The sequence below is a fragment of the Nicotiana tabacum genome, chromosome 20 (genome assembly GCF_000715075.1).
Source record: "Nicotiana tabacum cultivar K326 chromosome 20, ASM71507v2, whole genome shotgun sequence".
Taxonomy (NCBI): Eukaryota; Viridiplantae; Streptophyta; class Magnoliopsida; order Solanales; family Solanaceae; genus Nicotiana; species Nicotiana tabacum.
Window position 1 is genome coordinate 162,179,390 of NC_134099.1, and position 16,606 is coordinate 162,195,995.

Sequence of the window (16,606 nt, forward strand, 5' to 3'; positions counted from 1 at the left end):
AATCAGGAGACGAAAAGAATAATAGACTTTTGAGAATAATAAAGCAGTAAATAAGATTGTATTTCAGTGAAATATCGAAGATATTCTGTGTCCCTACAAGTGCTGAGACCTTCTCCTTTTATAGTTGATTCTAGGAAAATGTGTAATACCTTAGTCTTAATGAGGCAATTATGAGCAATAAAAGACATTAAATGAAATGTTACATAATCATTCCTATTTAATACCAATTCTCTAACGTATTGGGTATTTAATACTGAATTTGAACTTCTTTTCGTCATAAGATCCATGTCTCCAATGCCTTCTGATCCTTGGCTTTAAATGACTTAAATAGGTATGAAGCTCGTACTATTCGAATTGCTTCTCGTGCCTATTTAGCTTTCTTCTCCCCGTATCTGTTGTCACTCGTGCCTCTTAACTGATCATCATGTTTTGACCATTTGACCAGTCCACGTGTCGTGCCACGTCATTTTCAATATAAATTCAGTCTTTTCCCAATACAGATAGTCCCCCCACTTTTCATTTATTTATCAATTAAATATTTGGGAAGTGGATCTTCATAAAAAGAGAATTTTTGCCGTAATTAATGTTATAACAGTACTGACGCTTCAATTGTCCCTTCTAATTAATGCTCTGCATACATGTCACCTTTTATTTAATGTTCTGCACACGTGTCACCTTCTGATTGGCTTAGTAATCCTGCAGCCTTTTTTCAAGGTTTCTTCATCTCCTTTATTCACGAAGTGATAGTTGCCTTTATTATAGGCTTTCCATCATTGCACTTTATTTGACGGTTGCTGGTATATACATACTTAACCCTCTTTCTTTTGTCTTCTTCTTCATATATCTTCAACAAGCAATTTATTACTCACTTTTGCTCGTTCTCCCCTTTAGTTCATCTTTCTTCAACAATGTCGTCTCCAAACCCTAACCCTAGAAAAGTTCAAATTCTAGATCACTTCCCCAATGCCCCCGTAAGACATAGGAGAGGCAGAGGAAGGCTTCGGAGCTTGAGCCTAGGATCCACTCGTGGTGGTTCATCTGGTTCTGCTTCTCCTTCTTCTGGTTCTGGCATTAGAAGTTCTATCCCCAAAACCCCTTCTTCTAAAGGTAAAGAACTTTCTGAACCTGCTCAGGAACCTTTAGTTGAAGAAATTGTACCCAATGATTTATCTTTTGGGAACGATAAAAGATATCTCCAAGAACAAGTTAAAAACTAAGAGAAAGCTGACACCTATCATTCTCTAATAACTGAACTTGTGATTCCCACTGTTAGGAAAGATTGTAATTGGAGAGATAATCTTCGTATGATGATTCCTGTCCCAAACCAGAGAATTTCTTCTTTCAGAATTGGATTCTCTTTCGTTTATACTTATCCCTTTACTTTGGGATTTAATCCTGCCATTGACCCAGTCATACTTGAATTTTGCCGCTTTTTCAAAATTTGCTTAGCACAAGTAGGTCCTCTTGTTTGGAGAGTTGTGGCTTGCTTAAGGTATTTGTCTACCAAAGCCAATGTTAATTTTATATTTTCCCATCTTATTCACCTATACCATCCCAAATTATTCCGCCATGGAGTTTTTACCTTGATTGCAAGAAGCAAGAAGGTTTTGGTAAACCCCGAGGATGACAAGGATCGAGGGTGGTATTGTCGTTACGTTGTTGTACGTACGGTGGATTTGTTGGGTGAAACAAATATTCCCTTCCCTGAGAAGTGGAACTTTGCACATAAGTTTTCTTTTACTTACCATATCTATTTTTAAGTATATTTCTTTTCTAATTTCGTTTCTATTTTGGTTTTCCATAGCAACCATGGGAGATGTGGAACCCGTTCCTAATTTCCGTGGTTGGGTAGATTCAATTTTGAAGATTGCGCATGAAGCAGAATACGAAGGTGTAATTGTAGGTTTAGAATTGGCACGAGAACTCGGCATAACACAGATTATAATCAAGAGCGATTCTCAACTCGTGGTTAATCAAATGCTGGCGACTTATACAGCCAGGGAAACTCGAATGCAAGAATATCTCGAAAAGGTACGGGAACTAATAAAGCAATTCCAATCGTGGAAGGTAATGCAAATCCCAAGAGATGAGAATGTGGAGGCAGATGCTTTAGCTAATCTCGCATCTGCGGCTGACGTAGCAAATGACGCAAATGCTTCAGTCATACATTTATTTCATTCCATTCTCGAACCTGATAAGAATGAGGTAAATTTTAATCATTTAATATGGGATTGGAGAAATGAAATTATTGCTTTTTTACAGCACGGAACCGTGCCTAATGACAAAGGAAAGGCTCACGTGCTTCGCAAAAAAGCTGCTCGATATTGTTTATAGAAAGGAAATCTTTATCGAAAGATGTTCGGTGGACCACTAGCAAGGTGTCCACGTAATAGCCTTAGTAGTATAATATTTACGAAACTTTCTGGATCAATCAAAACTCGTTTTACATTAGTATCATGTATAAGTAAAGATATTACAAGTGCGTCATTATGTGGGGTTATTACTCCTTCGGTATCTGCATCATCAAATGAAATACTTTTATTTTCTAAAACCTGCCGTACCCGTTTCCTGTGTGTAATTGTTACTTTATAAATCTTGTTGGAAGCTGTGTAGGTTATGCTGTGAATATCTTCTCCCCCACTTATCACATTCACTGTTCTCTTGGGTGAAGGGGGCTTTGGTGGCTCTTGCCTTTTTTTTATAGGCTTGTTTACCTTTCTCACTAAATAACTCAGTGAGGTACCCTTGCTTCAATAGATGATCCACTTCACTTTGCAAGAATCTATATTCTGAAGTTTTGTGCCCGTGATCATTGTGGAACTCGCACCAATGGTCAGGATTGCGTCTATTTGGATTTGACCGCATCTTTTTTGGCCATCTTACCCTATCTCCCATGCTTCTCAAAACAGCCATGAGCTCGGAGGTAGTGACATTAAAGTTATATCCACCGAACCTTGCCTTTAAACTTCTGTCATCATCTCGTGACTCCTGTCTGTTCCGATCATTTCTGAACCTTGATGAAGAACCAGATTCCCTGTTCCTCGATTTTTGATCATATTACTGGTTATCCTATTTTGAACGTGAGTCTTTTCCTGCAGGTCCCATATATGGATCGTACCTGTTTTTACCTGATCTTTTTTTGGTTTCTGATCTTCTGGAACCACTCCTTTCTTCGTGATGAAACTTAGGTACGATATCTTCTTCAATTAGCAACTTCGTACTATACTTGTTGTAAATATCATTCCACGTAGTTGCAGGGAATTCTCGATGGCTTTCTTTGAGTCTTTTCGTGGCTTCAGAACTTTTGTCATTTAAGTTACTTGCAAAAGCTATTGCAGCCCAGTTGTTAGGTACACGGGGCAAAGTCATTCTTTTACGTTAGAATCTATCAACAAAATCTCTGAGCAATTCTGAATCTCCTTGTTTGATTTTGAAAATATCTTCCATTCTTTTCTCAACCTTTTGAGCTCCCGAGTGTGCTTTAATAAAGGAATCTGCAAGCTCAGCAAAAGAATTTATAGAATTTTCAGGTAAAAGAGAATACCAGGTTAATGCACCCTTGGTGAGTGTTTCTCCAAATTTCTTGACCAATACTGATTCAATTTCTTGTTTGGTCAAGTCGTTGCCTTTCACGCCTGTAGTAAATACAGTCACGTGGATCTGTTGTACCATCGTATTTTGGGATATCAGGCATTTTGAACTTTTTCGGAATTGGAAGGGGAGCTGCACTTGGCTTCCAAGGTTGTTGTGAGTATTTGTCCATGTCTACTCCTTTTATTACAGGCGGAACTCCAGGGATTTGCTCAATATGCTCATTTTGTTCCTTAATCTGTTTCTGCAAGGTTAGTACTAAATTTTGCAAATAAGAATTATTTAAATTACCTGGTTCCCCTTCCTGTGGTTCACTAGTGTTTCCTCCATTTCCAGAATTAACAAGGCCGGAACGAGGATTCTCCAGTGTATTATTATTAGGAGTTGGTGTGGGTGGTGCAACAGACAATCGACTAACTAGAGCCTGAAGAGCTTTGCTGACCTGGGCATCAATTAGCTTTTGTAAAGCTTCATTTGCACCCCCTTCAAAATGTTCAGATTGCTCTTATTGATCAACACGAGATTCAGGAGCAGGAGTGCGTTCACGAGATTGACGTGGTGAGTCTGCAGGGGAGGGAACCACGTCAATGTTTGGTAGATCTCCTTGATTCTGATGGATTTGATTTTCATGGTTTCCCAAGGTATTTTCACTGTTGTTGTTGTTGTTGTTGTTTGACATGTTGATAACAATGGATAGAACGTGCCTCTTAACTGATCATCATATTTTGACCATTTGACCAGTCCACGTATCGTGCCACGTCATTTTCAATATAAATTCAACTTTTTCCCAATACATATTGGTGGCTATAACTTCAACAACGTGGGTAAAAGGTAAAGGCGTAAGAAATTCCGAGAATACTCTGAACGAATACCACCTTTCTTAGTACTTTTTAAAAGATAAAATTATAACTTACCCGAGATAAATACAATAAATATTACAATATATATCTGAACAAATATGGTTATTACTAAACTATAATTAATTCATATACATTCTTATCTAAACTAGAGCACTTGCACTGATAAATTAATATAGTTTAATATAAATACGGGATAAATTTTACTCTTGTTTAAGCACGTTTTCTTCTAATAAACGCATGTTTAGGAAATATAAGATATGGTGTCTGTTACCAACATATCTAAAAGTATCGTAGTTTTTAGGTTCGATTCATCACAAACTCATTCTAATTTACTTTGTTATTCATCTAAGTTTTGGAAAGTAGAGTTATTTGACATTATTGTTATAAATGATACCTATATTGGTGTGCAAAAACTGAACTAAATACTACCGTTATTTAAAAAATAGTTTAACCAAAAAGTTCTTATTAAAGACTTGCACAATAAAAATGGTAATGTGCAACTTTATATTGACGATTGCACTGTCATAAACTTTTTGAATTAGTCAAATTAAGAACTTAAAGCAACAATTAAGGAAACATATTTTACTGGGGAAGTGGCTTTAATTTGTTGTAAGTATTAATTAGTCGATTCCTCTCGACTTCTTTTAAAAGGCAAGAGACATATAGTAAAAGTCTTAATTGGTGTGTCAAACCTTAAAATTCAACATAGTAATAATTAATAAATAAATAAATAAGACATAGTAACTATTAATCCTTCCTATTATATTGGTAAATTAACAAGGCAGTAATAATCCCAATCATATCCATGTAGGTTTAATTAAGAGTGTACATAGGTCGGGTTGGTTCGGATTTGACAATTACCAAACCAAACTACTTGTGTCGGGTTATTAAATCTAAAGACCAAACCAAACCAATAAATTCGAGTTTTTCAATCTCGGTTTTTCTCGGGTTTTCGGGTTATTCGGGTTTTTTTCCCGTAAAATCTTCGTAGAACAAAACATATAACATTTGCTCAAACTATTTCTTTAATCCTAGTAAGATACAACTATATAAAGTATTTTTAAAGAAAATAATACAAAATATGAGATGTGTCATGATATTATCCTAAAATATTTAACAATAAAGACAATAAATTTATGTAATACGAATTGTCACGACCCGAATTTCCCACCACTGGGATCGTGATGGCGCCTACTATCGGAGCTAGGCAAGCCAACCTTTTCAAACATTTCACGAGCTTTAATCTAAAACAGTATAATAACTGAAATAAATAATTAAAAATATGCGGAAGACTTTTAATAAAACAATAGCAAGTGCGGAAGTTTATAACATATCTCTACTCAGTATCTGGTGTCACTACTCACGGACTACTAAAGGAATACTAAAAACATCAGTCTGAAAGAAAATACACAAGAGTCTGTCTCGATACAAATAAACACACTAAAAAGAAATAGAAGAGACTCAGGGCCCGCGCACGCCAGCGAACTACCTAGGAATCTCTGGACTGAAGGCATGCTCCCAATCTACTGTTGCGGTCTGTAAGCTGTCTCCTGACCTGTGCATAAAAGGCACAGAAGTGTAGCATCAACACAACCGACCCCATGTGCTGGTAAGTGCCCGGCCTAACCCCGACGAGGTAGTGACGAGGCTAGACAGGACCTACCACAAATAACTTGTACAGATATATGCAATAACAAGAGGATGCGCTATTCTAAACAGTTAAAAGGGAGGGGAGCATGATGTGGGGTACAACAGTTCAAATAGAGAATTCAGCTAAACAAGAATGAAAACTGAGCAGTTAGCAACTGATAATGAAGTACCGGGAAAAGCTCAACACATAGAACAATATTCTCAGTTCATATTCCCGTTGCGGCGTGCAACCCGATCCTCAACATTTAACTCTGTTGCGGCGTGCAACCCGATCCTCGATAATCAATCCGTTGCGGCGTGCAACCTGATCCTCGATAATTAGTACCGTTGCGGCGTGCAACGCGATCCTCAATTTTACCAACAAAACTCACCCACATCATTCGCAACTCGAGTGCGAGGGGCGTAGCATCAAAACACCAAGGGTCCCGACAAGGGAATGCAACTAACAGCCCAAATATCCCGGCAAGGGAGAATGCAAAATATATTTAAGTCCCGGCAAGGGAAATGATCACAAAATTTCCACTTCTAAACACGTTAGCTACCAACAAGTGCTAAGTCGAGCCAATGCTCCAAAATTATACGAAGTCATTATTTATTCACAACCGTTCATACCATGTGAACTAAATCAATTCCAACAAGAATCTAGATCATATCATTCGAAATAACGCAATTTAAGACCCACGGTCATGCTAGATTCGGGTGCATAGATAACCGTCACCATGCCTATGCACCGACTCCACATAGCACGTAACAAATAACATCCTAATCATATTCTCTCAAGCCAAAGTTAGACCAAACACTTACCTCGGTCCGAAAATAGCAATCAAGCCTCTAACACCGGTTTTCCTCTAGAATCCGGCTCCGAAACGACGATATCTAGCCATAATTAGTTCAATATTATCAATACTAGTTCAAAAACATCATTCCATAGCTTAGAAATGAATTTCCTATTTTTCTTCCAAAAATACCAAAATCCAACACCGTCCCCACATGATCCAAACTCGAGGCTCGGACCAAAACCCAATCACCCATAACCCCATGAGTTCAAATATGTAATTTGTTTTAAGATTCGACCCCAAATTGAGGTTGAATCGCCCAAAATATCCAAAAACCTAACTCTACCCAAAAGCCCTAATTTCTACTTTGATTTCATGTTTTTAGGCTAGGAGTTTAGTGATTAGATGATGGAATAGTGAGGAATCGATGTTAAGATTACTTACCCAAAGAGTTATGGAGGAAGGGAAGCTTGAGACTCTTCAATGGAGGGTGAAGAATAAGGGTTCGTGAGTAAAGTGTGTGAAAATCCCGTCACTGTTCTGTTTTTAGGCTTTTAAAATCACTGGGCGAAATTGGTCTATGCGGTCGCAGGGCAACTGATGCGATCGCATAGAGGAGTGAGAGGTTAGCTTATGCGATCGCAGACAAGGTCATGCGAACGCATAGAAGAAAGGGAAGGCAAAATTTCAGGTGAGGCTTAATGCTGTGAGATCGCGTAGAAGGAGATGCGATCGCATTGAAGAGGCTGGCCAAACTATGCGATCGCGTACTAATGAATGCGATCGCATTGAACAAAATGAGAGGGCTGATAAGGGACTCTATGCGATCACAGATAAGCCTATGCGATCGCATAGAGGAAAAGACCTGTGTAAAAATTGCAGAATTTTCTGATGCATTTCGAAGTCCAAAACACTCTGAACCACCCCCGAAATCACTCCCGAGCCCTCGGGGCTCCCAACCAAACACACATACTATCTCAATATCATCCTAAGAACTTGCTCGGGCGATCAAATCGCCAAAATAACATCAAAATCAAATAATCAACCTCCAAAACTCATAATTTCACTTCAAAGTTCATCAACCTTCAACTTTAGATATCTAGGTCCGAAACACGTCAAGCAACGCCCGATTTCGACCAAATTTCACAGAAAGTGCTTAATGCTCATTTAAGACTTGTACCGGGCGTCGGAACCAAAATACGAGCCCGATACCATTACCTTTTGATCAAATTTCATTTTCATTTTCCTTAAACATTTCCAGAAAACAATTTCACGGAAAAATTCCGTACTCGAACCTGGGACCTCGGATTTCGATTCCGGGAATACGCCCGGGTCCCATATTTTCCTACGGACCCTCCGGGGCTGTTACATCACGGGTCCAGGTCCGTTTATCCAAAATATTGACCAAAGTCAACTATATCAATATTATTATCAAAATTCATAGTTTTAACACATAGTTCATATATTTCCACATAAAAAATTTCTGGCTTCGTGCCCGGACTGCGCACGCAAATCGAGGCGACCAAATAAGAGGTTTTCAAGGCCTCGGAAGCACGGAGAAATGGAGAATTATGGTGATGACCCTTTGAGTCGTCACATCCTCCACCTCTAAAATAACCGTTCATCCTGGAACGGACAAAAGAAAGAAGTACATGAGTCGGGGAATAGATGGGGATAACGGCTCCGCATATCAGACTCGGACTCCCAGGTCGATGCCTCAGGAGGCTGACCTCTCCACTGAACGCGCACTGAAGGGAAACTCCTCGACCTCAACTGTCGAACCTGCCGGTCTAAAATAGCCACCGGCTCCTCCTCATATGACAGATCCTTGTCCAATTGGACAGTACTAAAATCTAACACGTGGGCGGGATCACCGTGATACTTCCGAAGCATGGATACGTGAAAAACCGGATGCACGGCTGACAAGCTAGGCGGCAAGGCAAGTCTATAAGCCACCTTCCCCACGCGATCGAGAATCTCAAATGGGCTAATAAACCTAGGGCTAAGCTTGCCCTTCTTCCCGAATCTCATCATGGCCTTCATAGGCGATACACGGAGCAATACTCGCTCACCAACCATGAAAGCAACATCCCTGACCTTACGATTTGCATAACTCTTATGTCTAGACTGAAATGACCGCAGTTTGTCCTGAATGATCTTGACCTTATCCAAGGCCTCCTGTACTAGATCTATACCTAATAGCTGAGCCTCTAACGGCTCAAACCATCCGACTGGGGACCGACACCATCTACCATACAACGCCTCATACGGAGCCATCTGAATACTGGACTAGTAGCTCTTGTTGTAGGCAAACTCTGTTAAACGCAAGAACTGGTCCTACGAGCCTCCAAAATCAATAACGCAGGCTCGGAGCATATCCTCAAGAATCTGAATAGTCCCCTCGGACTGACCGTCCATCTGGGGGTGAAATGCTGTACTCAATTGAACCTGGGTGCCCAACTCATGCTGTACCGCTCTCTAGAAATGCGAGGTAAACTGCGGACCCCGGTCCGAAATAATAGATATGGGCACCCCATGAAGGCGAACGATCTCTCTAATATAAATCTCAGCATATCTCTCGGATGAATAGGTGGTGGCAACTGGAATAAAATGCGCTGACTTGGTCAGCCTATCAACAATAACCAATATAGCATCAAACTTCTTCCGAGTCATCGGAAGGCCAGTAACAAAATCCATGGTGATTCTTTCCCACTTCCACTCAGGAAGCTCAATCCTTTGAAATAACCCATCAGGCCTCTGATGCTCGTACTTAACCTGCTGACAATTCAGACAACGAGCCACATATGCAACAATGTCTTTCTTCATTCTGCGCCACCAATAATGTTGTCTCAAATCCTAATACATCTTCGCGGCGCCCGGGTGAATAGAATACCGAGAACTGTGGGCCTCCGCTAAGATCGACTCCCAAATACCATCAACATTGGGCACACAAACTCGCCCCTGCAATCTCAATACACCATCATCTCCCAAGGTCATTTCCCTGGCACATCCCCGCTACATCGTGTCTCTCAGGACACGAAATGGGGATCGTCAAACTACCGCTCCTGAATACGCTCCATCAATGACGAACGAGCAACAGTGCAAGCTAACACCCTACTAGGCTCAGAAATATCCAATCTCACAAATCGATTGGCTAAGGCCTGAACATTCAAGGCAAACGGTCTCTGACTGACCGGAATATAGGCAAGACTACCTATACTGGCGGACTTCCTACTCAATGCATCGGCCACCACATTGGCCTTTCCCGGGTAGTATAAGATAGAAACATCATAGTCTTTCAACAACTCTAACCACCTCCGCTATCTCAGATTCAACTCTTTCTGCTTGAACAAGTACTAAAGGCTCTTGTGATCCGTGTACACCTCACACGTCACACCATATAAATAATGCCTCCAGATCTTCAAGGCATGAACAATGGCTGCCAACTCTAGGTCATGAACTGGATAATTCTTCTCGTGGATCTTCAACTGCCTCGAAGCATATGCTATGACCTTGTCATTCTGCATCAACACTACGCCAAGCCCGACACGGGAAACGTCACAATGAACAGTATAAGGCCTAGATCCCGTGGGCAAAACCAATACGGGTGCCGTAGTCAAAGCTGTCTTGAGCTTCTAGAAGCTCGCCTCGCACTCATCTGACCACCTGAACTGGGCACCCTTCTGGGTCAATCTAGTCATCGGGGCTGCGATGGATGAAAACCCCTCCACGAAATATCTGTAGTAACTAGCTAACCCCAAGAAGCTCCGGATCTCTGTAGCTGAAGCTGGTCGAGGCCAGTTCTTGACTGCCTCTATCTTCTTCGGGTCCACCTGAATACCCTCTGCTGATACGACATGACCCAGGAATGCGACTGAACTCAACCAAAACTCTCACTTCGAGAACTTGGCGTATAATTGACTATCCTCCTTAGTCTGAAGAGCCACTCTGAGGTGTTGCTCATGCTCCTCCTGACTGCGGGAGTATATCAAAATGTCGTCAATGAATACAATCACAAACAAATCCAAATAGGGCCGAAACACTCAGTTCATCAACTCCATAAATGCTGCTAGGGCGTTGGTCAATCCAAATGACATGACCAAAAACTCATAATGCCCATACCGAGTGCGAAATGCTGTCTTAGGGACATCAGACGCCCTAATCCTCAGCTGATGATAACCAGACCTCAAATCTATCTTCGAGAACACCCTATCACCCTGAAACTGGTCGAATAAATCGTCAATCCACGATAGTGGATACTTGTTCTTTATCGTCACCTTGTTCAACTACCGGTAATTAATGCACATCCTCATCGACCCATCCTTTTTCTTCACAAACAACACTGGTGCACCCCAAGGTGATACACTGGGTCTAATGAAACCCTTATAAAGCAAGTCCTGAAGCTGCTCCTTCAACTCTTTCAACTCTGTCGGGGCCATGTGATATGGCAGAATGGAAATAGGCTGAGTGCCCGGAGCCAGATCAATACAGAAATCAATATCCCTGTCGGGCGGCATACCCGGCAGGTCTGAAGGGAAAACCTCGGGGAACTCCCGAACAATAGGAACAGAGTCAATAGATGGAACCTCTGCGCTGGAGTCGCGAACATACGCCAGATATGCTAGACACCCCTTCTCGACCATACGTCGAGCCTTGACATACGAAATAACACTGCGGGTGGAATGACCTCGGGTACCTCTCCACTCAAGTCGAGGAAAATCTGGCAAAGCCAAGGTCACGGTCTTGGCATGACAATCCAAGATAGCATGATACAGGGACAACCAATCCATCCCCAATATGACATCAAAGTCCACCATATCTAAGAGCAATAAGTCGACTCGGGTCTCAAGACCCTCAAATACTACCACACATGAACGATGCACTCGGTCGACCACTATGGAATCCCCAACCGGTGTGGATACATATACAGGAATACCCAAAGCCTCACTAGGCATGATCAAATAAGGTGCAAAATAGGACGACACATAAGAATACGTAGATCCCAGATCAAATAATACTGAAGCACCTCTATCACAGACCAGTATAGTACATGTAATCACAACATCTAATGACTCGACCTCCGGCCTGGCTGGCAATGCATAACAACGGGGCTGGCCCCCACCTCCCTGAACTGTGTCTCTGGGACGATCTGTTGCGGGCTGACCCCTGCCTCTGGCGGTCTGAGCTCCACCTCTATGCTCCCTACCTCCACCTCTATGGCCTCTACCCCCGCCTCTAGCTAGCTGGGCGGCCTGTGGATCACTTGCTGCCTAAAGCAGACGAGAACCCTGCTGCTGTGACCGAGCAACCCTCAACCTCGGGCAATACCTCCGAATGTGGCTGAGGTCTCCACACTCATAACACCCAATAGAATGCGGCAACTGAGAAGACTGGGGCTGACCCTGACGCCCTGAATGACCTCCCCTAATGCTCTGGAGCGGTGGTGCACTGATGGACTGCTAATCAGAGTAGTGCTGCTGAGAACCGCTACCGCCCGCAGTACCGCGTGAAACCTGGAGTGCTGACTGAAAGGGCCTCTGAGAGTGGCCTCTGTCATATGAATCCCTACCTCCAGATGAGGTACCACTGAATCTACCAGAATGTCAAGGCCTCTTATCTAACTCTTGACCACCTCCTCGAGCGAGTGCCATCTCTACCCGACGGGCCGCATTGGCCACCTCCTGAAAGGAAATATCGCTACCAACTCCCATGGTCATCTGAAGGCAGATCGGCTGAATCAATCCATCAATGAACCTCCGGACCCTCTCTCGCTCTGTAGGGAGTATCACAACTGCATGGCGTGCCAAATCAATAAATCTAGTCTCATACTGTGTAACTGTTATGGAGCCCTGATGGAGGCGCTCGAACTGTCTACGAAGTGCCTCCCGCTGAGTGACGGGAAGAAACTTCTCCAAAAATAACTCCGCGAACTGATCCCATGTCAAAGCTGGAGACCCTGCTGGTCTAGATAGGCAATAGTCTCTCCACCAAGTCTTGGCGGACCCTGCAAGCCTGAAGGTGCAAAAATCGACCCCATTGGTCTCCACTATACCCATAGTCCTGAGGATCTCATGACAACTGAATAGAAAATCCTGGGGATCCTCTGATGAAGTACCGCTGAAAGTGGTGGTGAAAAGCTTGGAGAACCGATCAAGTCTCCACAAAGCATCCGAAGACATGGCTGCCCCATCTCCGGCCTGAGCTGTAATACCTATCTGAGCTGCCACTGCGGGCTGAACCACTGGAACCTGAGTCCGGGGAGCTACCTGCTCCGGAGTACGCGTAGCAGGAGTCTGAACCCCTCATCCAGCCTAAGAGGTGGCTGGTGCTACCGGTAGTAAGCCCGCTATGGTGACACTGTCCATAAAACCTGCTATACGGACGAGAGCATCCTGGAGATCCGGGGAAAACACAACCCCTCCTGGGACCTGAGCTGGGCCCACTGGGGATGCTGGGGTTGGAACCTCCTTATCAAAGTCAATATGAGGCTCCACCTCTGGAACTGTTGCCTGGGGCTGAGCCCTTCCCCTACCACGGCCTCTGGCACGGCCTTGGTCCCTGCCCCTCACTGAAGCTGCTGCTGGGAGCTCGGGCTACTGCGCGGTAAAAGAAGACGCACGTGTTCTCGCTATCTGCAAAAGAATAGAGTAGAACGACAATCAATATTTGAGAAACAAAATCGCACGACAAGAATGAACAAAGTGAAATTTTCCTAACTTTGTAGCCTCTGGGGGATAAATACAGACGTCTTCGTACATTTCCCTCAGACTCTACCGAGCTTGTCCGTGAGTTGTGATACCCTAGTAACCTAGTGCTCTGATACCAACTTGTCACGAACCGAATTTCCTACCACCGAGGTCGTGATGGCGCCTACCATCGGAGCTAGGCAAGCCAACCTTTTTAAACATTTCACGAGCTTTAATCTAAAACAGTATAATAACTGAAATAAATAATTAAAAATATGTGGAAGACTTTTAATAAAACAATAGCAAGTGTGGAAGTTTATAACATGTCTCTACCCAGTATCTGGTGTCACTACTCACAGACTACTAAAGGAATACTAAAAACATCAGTCTGAAAGAAAATACACAAGAGTCTATCTCGATACAAATAAACAAACTGAAAAGAAATAGAAGAGACTCAGGGCCCGCGCATGCCAGCGAACTACCTAGGAATCTCTGGACTGAAGGCACACTCCCAATCTACTACTGCGGTCTGTAAGCTATCTTCTTACATGTGCACAAAAGGCACAGAAGTGTAGCATCAGCACAACCGACCCCATGTGCTGGTAAGTGCCTGGCCTAACCCCGGCGAGGTAGTGACGAGGCTAGACAGGACCTACCACAAATAACCTTTATAGATATATACAATAACAGGAGAATACGCTAAACAGTTAAAAGGGAGGGGAGCATGATGTGGGGTACAACAGTTCAAATAGAGAATTCAGCTAAACAAGAATGAAAACTGAGCAGTTAGCAACTGATAATGAAGTACCGGGAAAAGCTCAACACACAGAACAATATTCTCAGTTCATATTCCCCTTGCGGCGCGCAACCTGATCCTCAACATTTAACTCTGTTGCGGCGTGCAACCCGATCCTCAATAATCAATCCGTTGTGGCGTGCAACCCGATCCTCGACAAGTAGTACCGTTGCGGCGTGCAACCCGATCCTCAATTTTACCAACAAAACTCTCCCACATCATTCGCAAATCGAGTGCAAGGGGAGTAGCATCAAAACACCAAGGGTCCCGACAAGGGAATGCAACTAACAGCCCAAATATCCCGGCAAGGGAGAATTCAAAATATATTTAAGTCCCGGCAAGGGAAATGATCACTGAATTTCCACTTCTAAACACGTTAGCTACCACCAAGTGCTAAGTCGAGCCAATGCTCCAAAATTATACGAAGTCATTATCTATTCACAACCGTTCATACCATGTGAACTAAATCAATTCCAATAAGAATCTAGATCATATCATTCGAAATAACGCAATTTAAGGCCCACAGTCATGCTAGACTCGGGTGCATAGATAACTGTCACCATGCCTATGCATCGAATCCACATAGCACGTAACAAATAACATCCTAATCATATTCTGTCCCGACCCAAACTGATGGGCCGCGACGGGCGCCTGAGTCTTACTTATCAAACACCCCTAAGCAAGCGTCTAAAATATGAATATGAATAACATCTACTGTATTACAAAATTAACATACGTGAAAGAAACCTGCCATCAAGGCATATGTACGTATACAAGCAGAATACCGTGGGCGAGCCGACAAGGCTGCTATAGACAACTATACATCAAAAACTGAAAGCCGACAAGGCCACATATAACCCAACTAGACATACTGTCTACAGACCTCTAACAGAAACATAACTATACAAAGACATGACTAAGCCACGTCATACTCATATACATATATATGTACAAACGTATCGTACCCATATCAAGAGCAGCTCCAGATCAAATAGAGCACGCCAACTCTCGCTGATCAGGGATCCTAAGAAGGAGGACCGCCAGCTTGCCTACCTGCACCTGCGGGCATGAAATGCAGGCCCGTGGAATAGGGCGTCAGTACGAAAAATGTACTGAGTATATAAGGCATGGAACTTAGTACGTAATATACATAGATGAAACATGGAATACTGAAACACATCTTTAAATCTGAATAACTTTGTATATTTTGAAACGTTTATAACGTCATGCACGTGCGTGTAAATGTCAAGCCATGCATAGGTATGGATTTACATAATATCATCAGCCTCTGAGGGCATCCCATCATATCATATCGGCCACTGTGGGCAAAGTCATAATTGTATACCAGCTGATCAGGTGGTGGTGCATATATAACGCCATAACCATTCCCATATCCCATATACATATATATGCGTATATAACGCCGTTTGAATACATACATATGTATGCGTATATAACGCCATTTGAATACATACCCATATATGCGTATATAACGCCATTTGAATCATATTTCAGCCACTGTGGGCAACATCATCATCATATACCAGCTGATCAGGTGGTGGTGCGTATATAACGCCGTAACCTTTTCCCATATCCCATATACATATATTTACATATATACGCGTATATAATGCCATTTGGTCATGGGTCAATGCACATGTATAAACGAGTAAAATGCATGAAAATACGTAATAATCTCGATATTCCTTCTGGATAAACTTTTCCAGCTGCATATTATTCTGAGACCCATGAACAGAAGATAATAATAATTCTCATGGGGAATCAAGAATATAGACACCCCTACTATTTCTATGAATAGAATAATTTATAGAAACCGTGTATTTGCTCGTTTCTTTCGTATAATCTGGACCATGTCAAAAGAAAGAAGGAAGGGCCTTAACATACCTGGAGTAGGAAAACTCCATATAATATTCTTGGAGAAGATTGTACCGTACTCCTTTAGAACCGCAAAATTTTACATTGCTAATGTGCTAAGAAATCTCGTTGGATTTTAGTTGAAGAATGAAAATCTTCACTGCCTCAGTGAACTTAATTTGCTAAAGAATAATTTGAAATTGGTAAACATTGGGTGATCATTGGCTGCTTCTATAGAGTCAAGAACCAAAATGACGGAGAAAGCTTTTCTGTTTAACGAGAATGGCTATTTGAGCAAATCAGATGTTCTAATATTTTCCTTTTCTTGTTCTTTATTTCAAAGGGTTGTTGGAGAATGGAATGAACACCTAT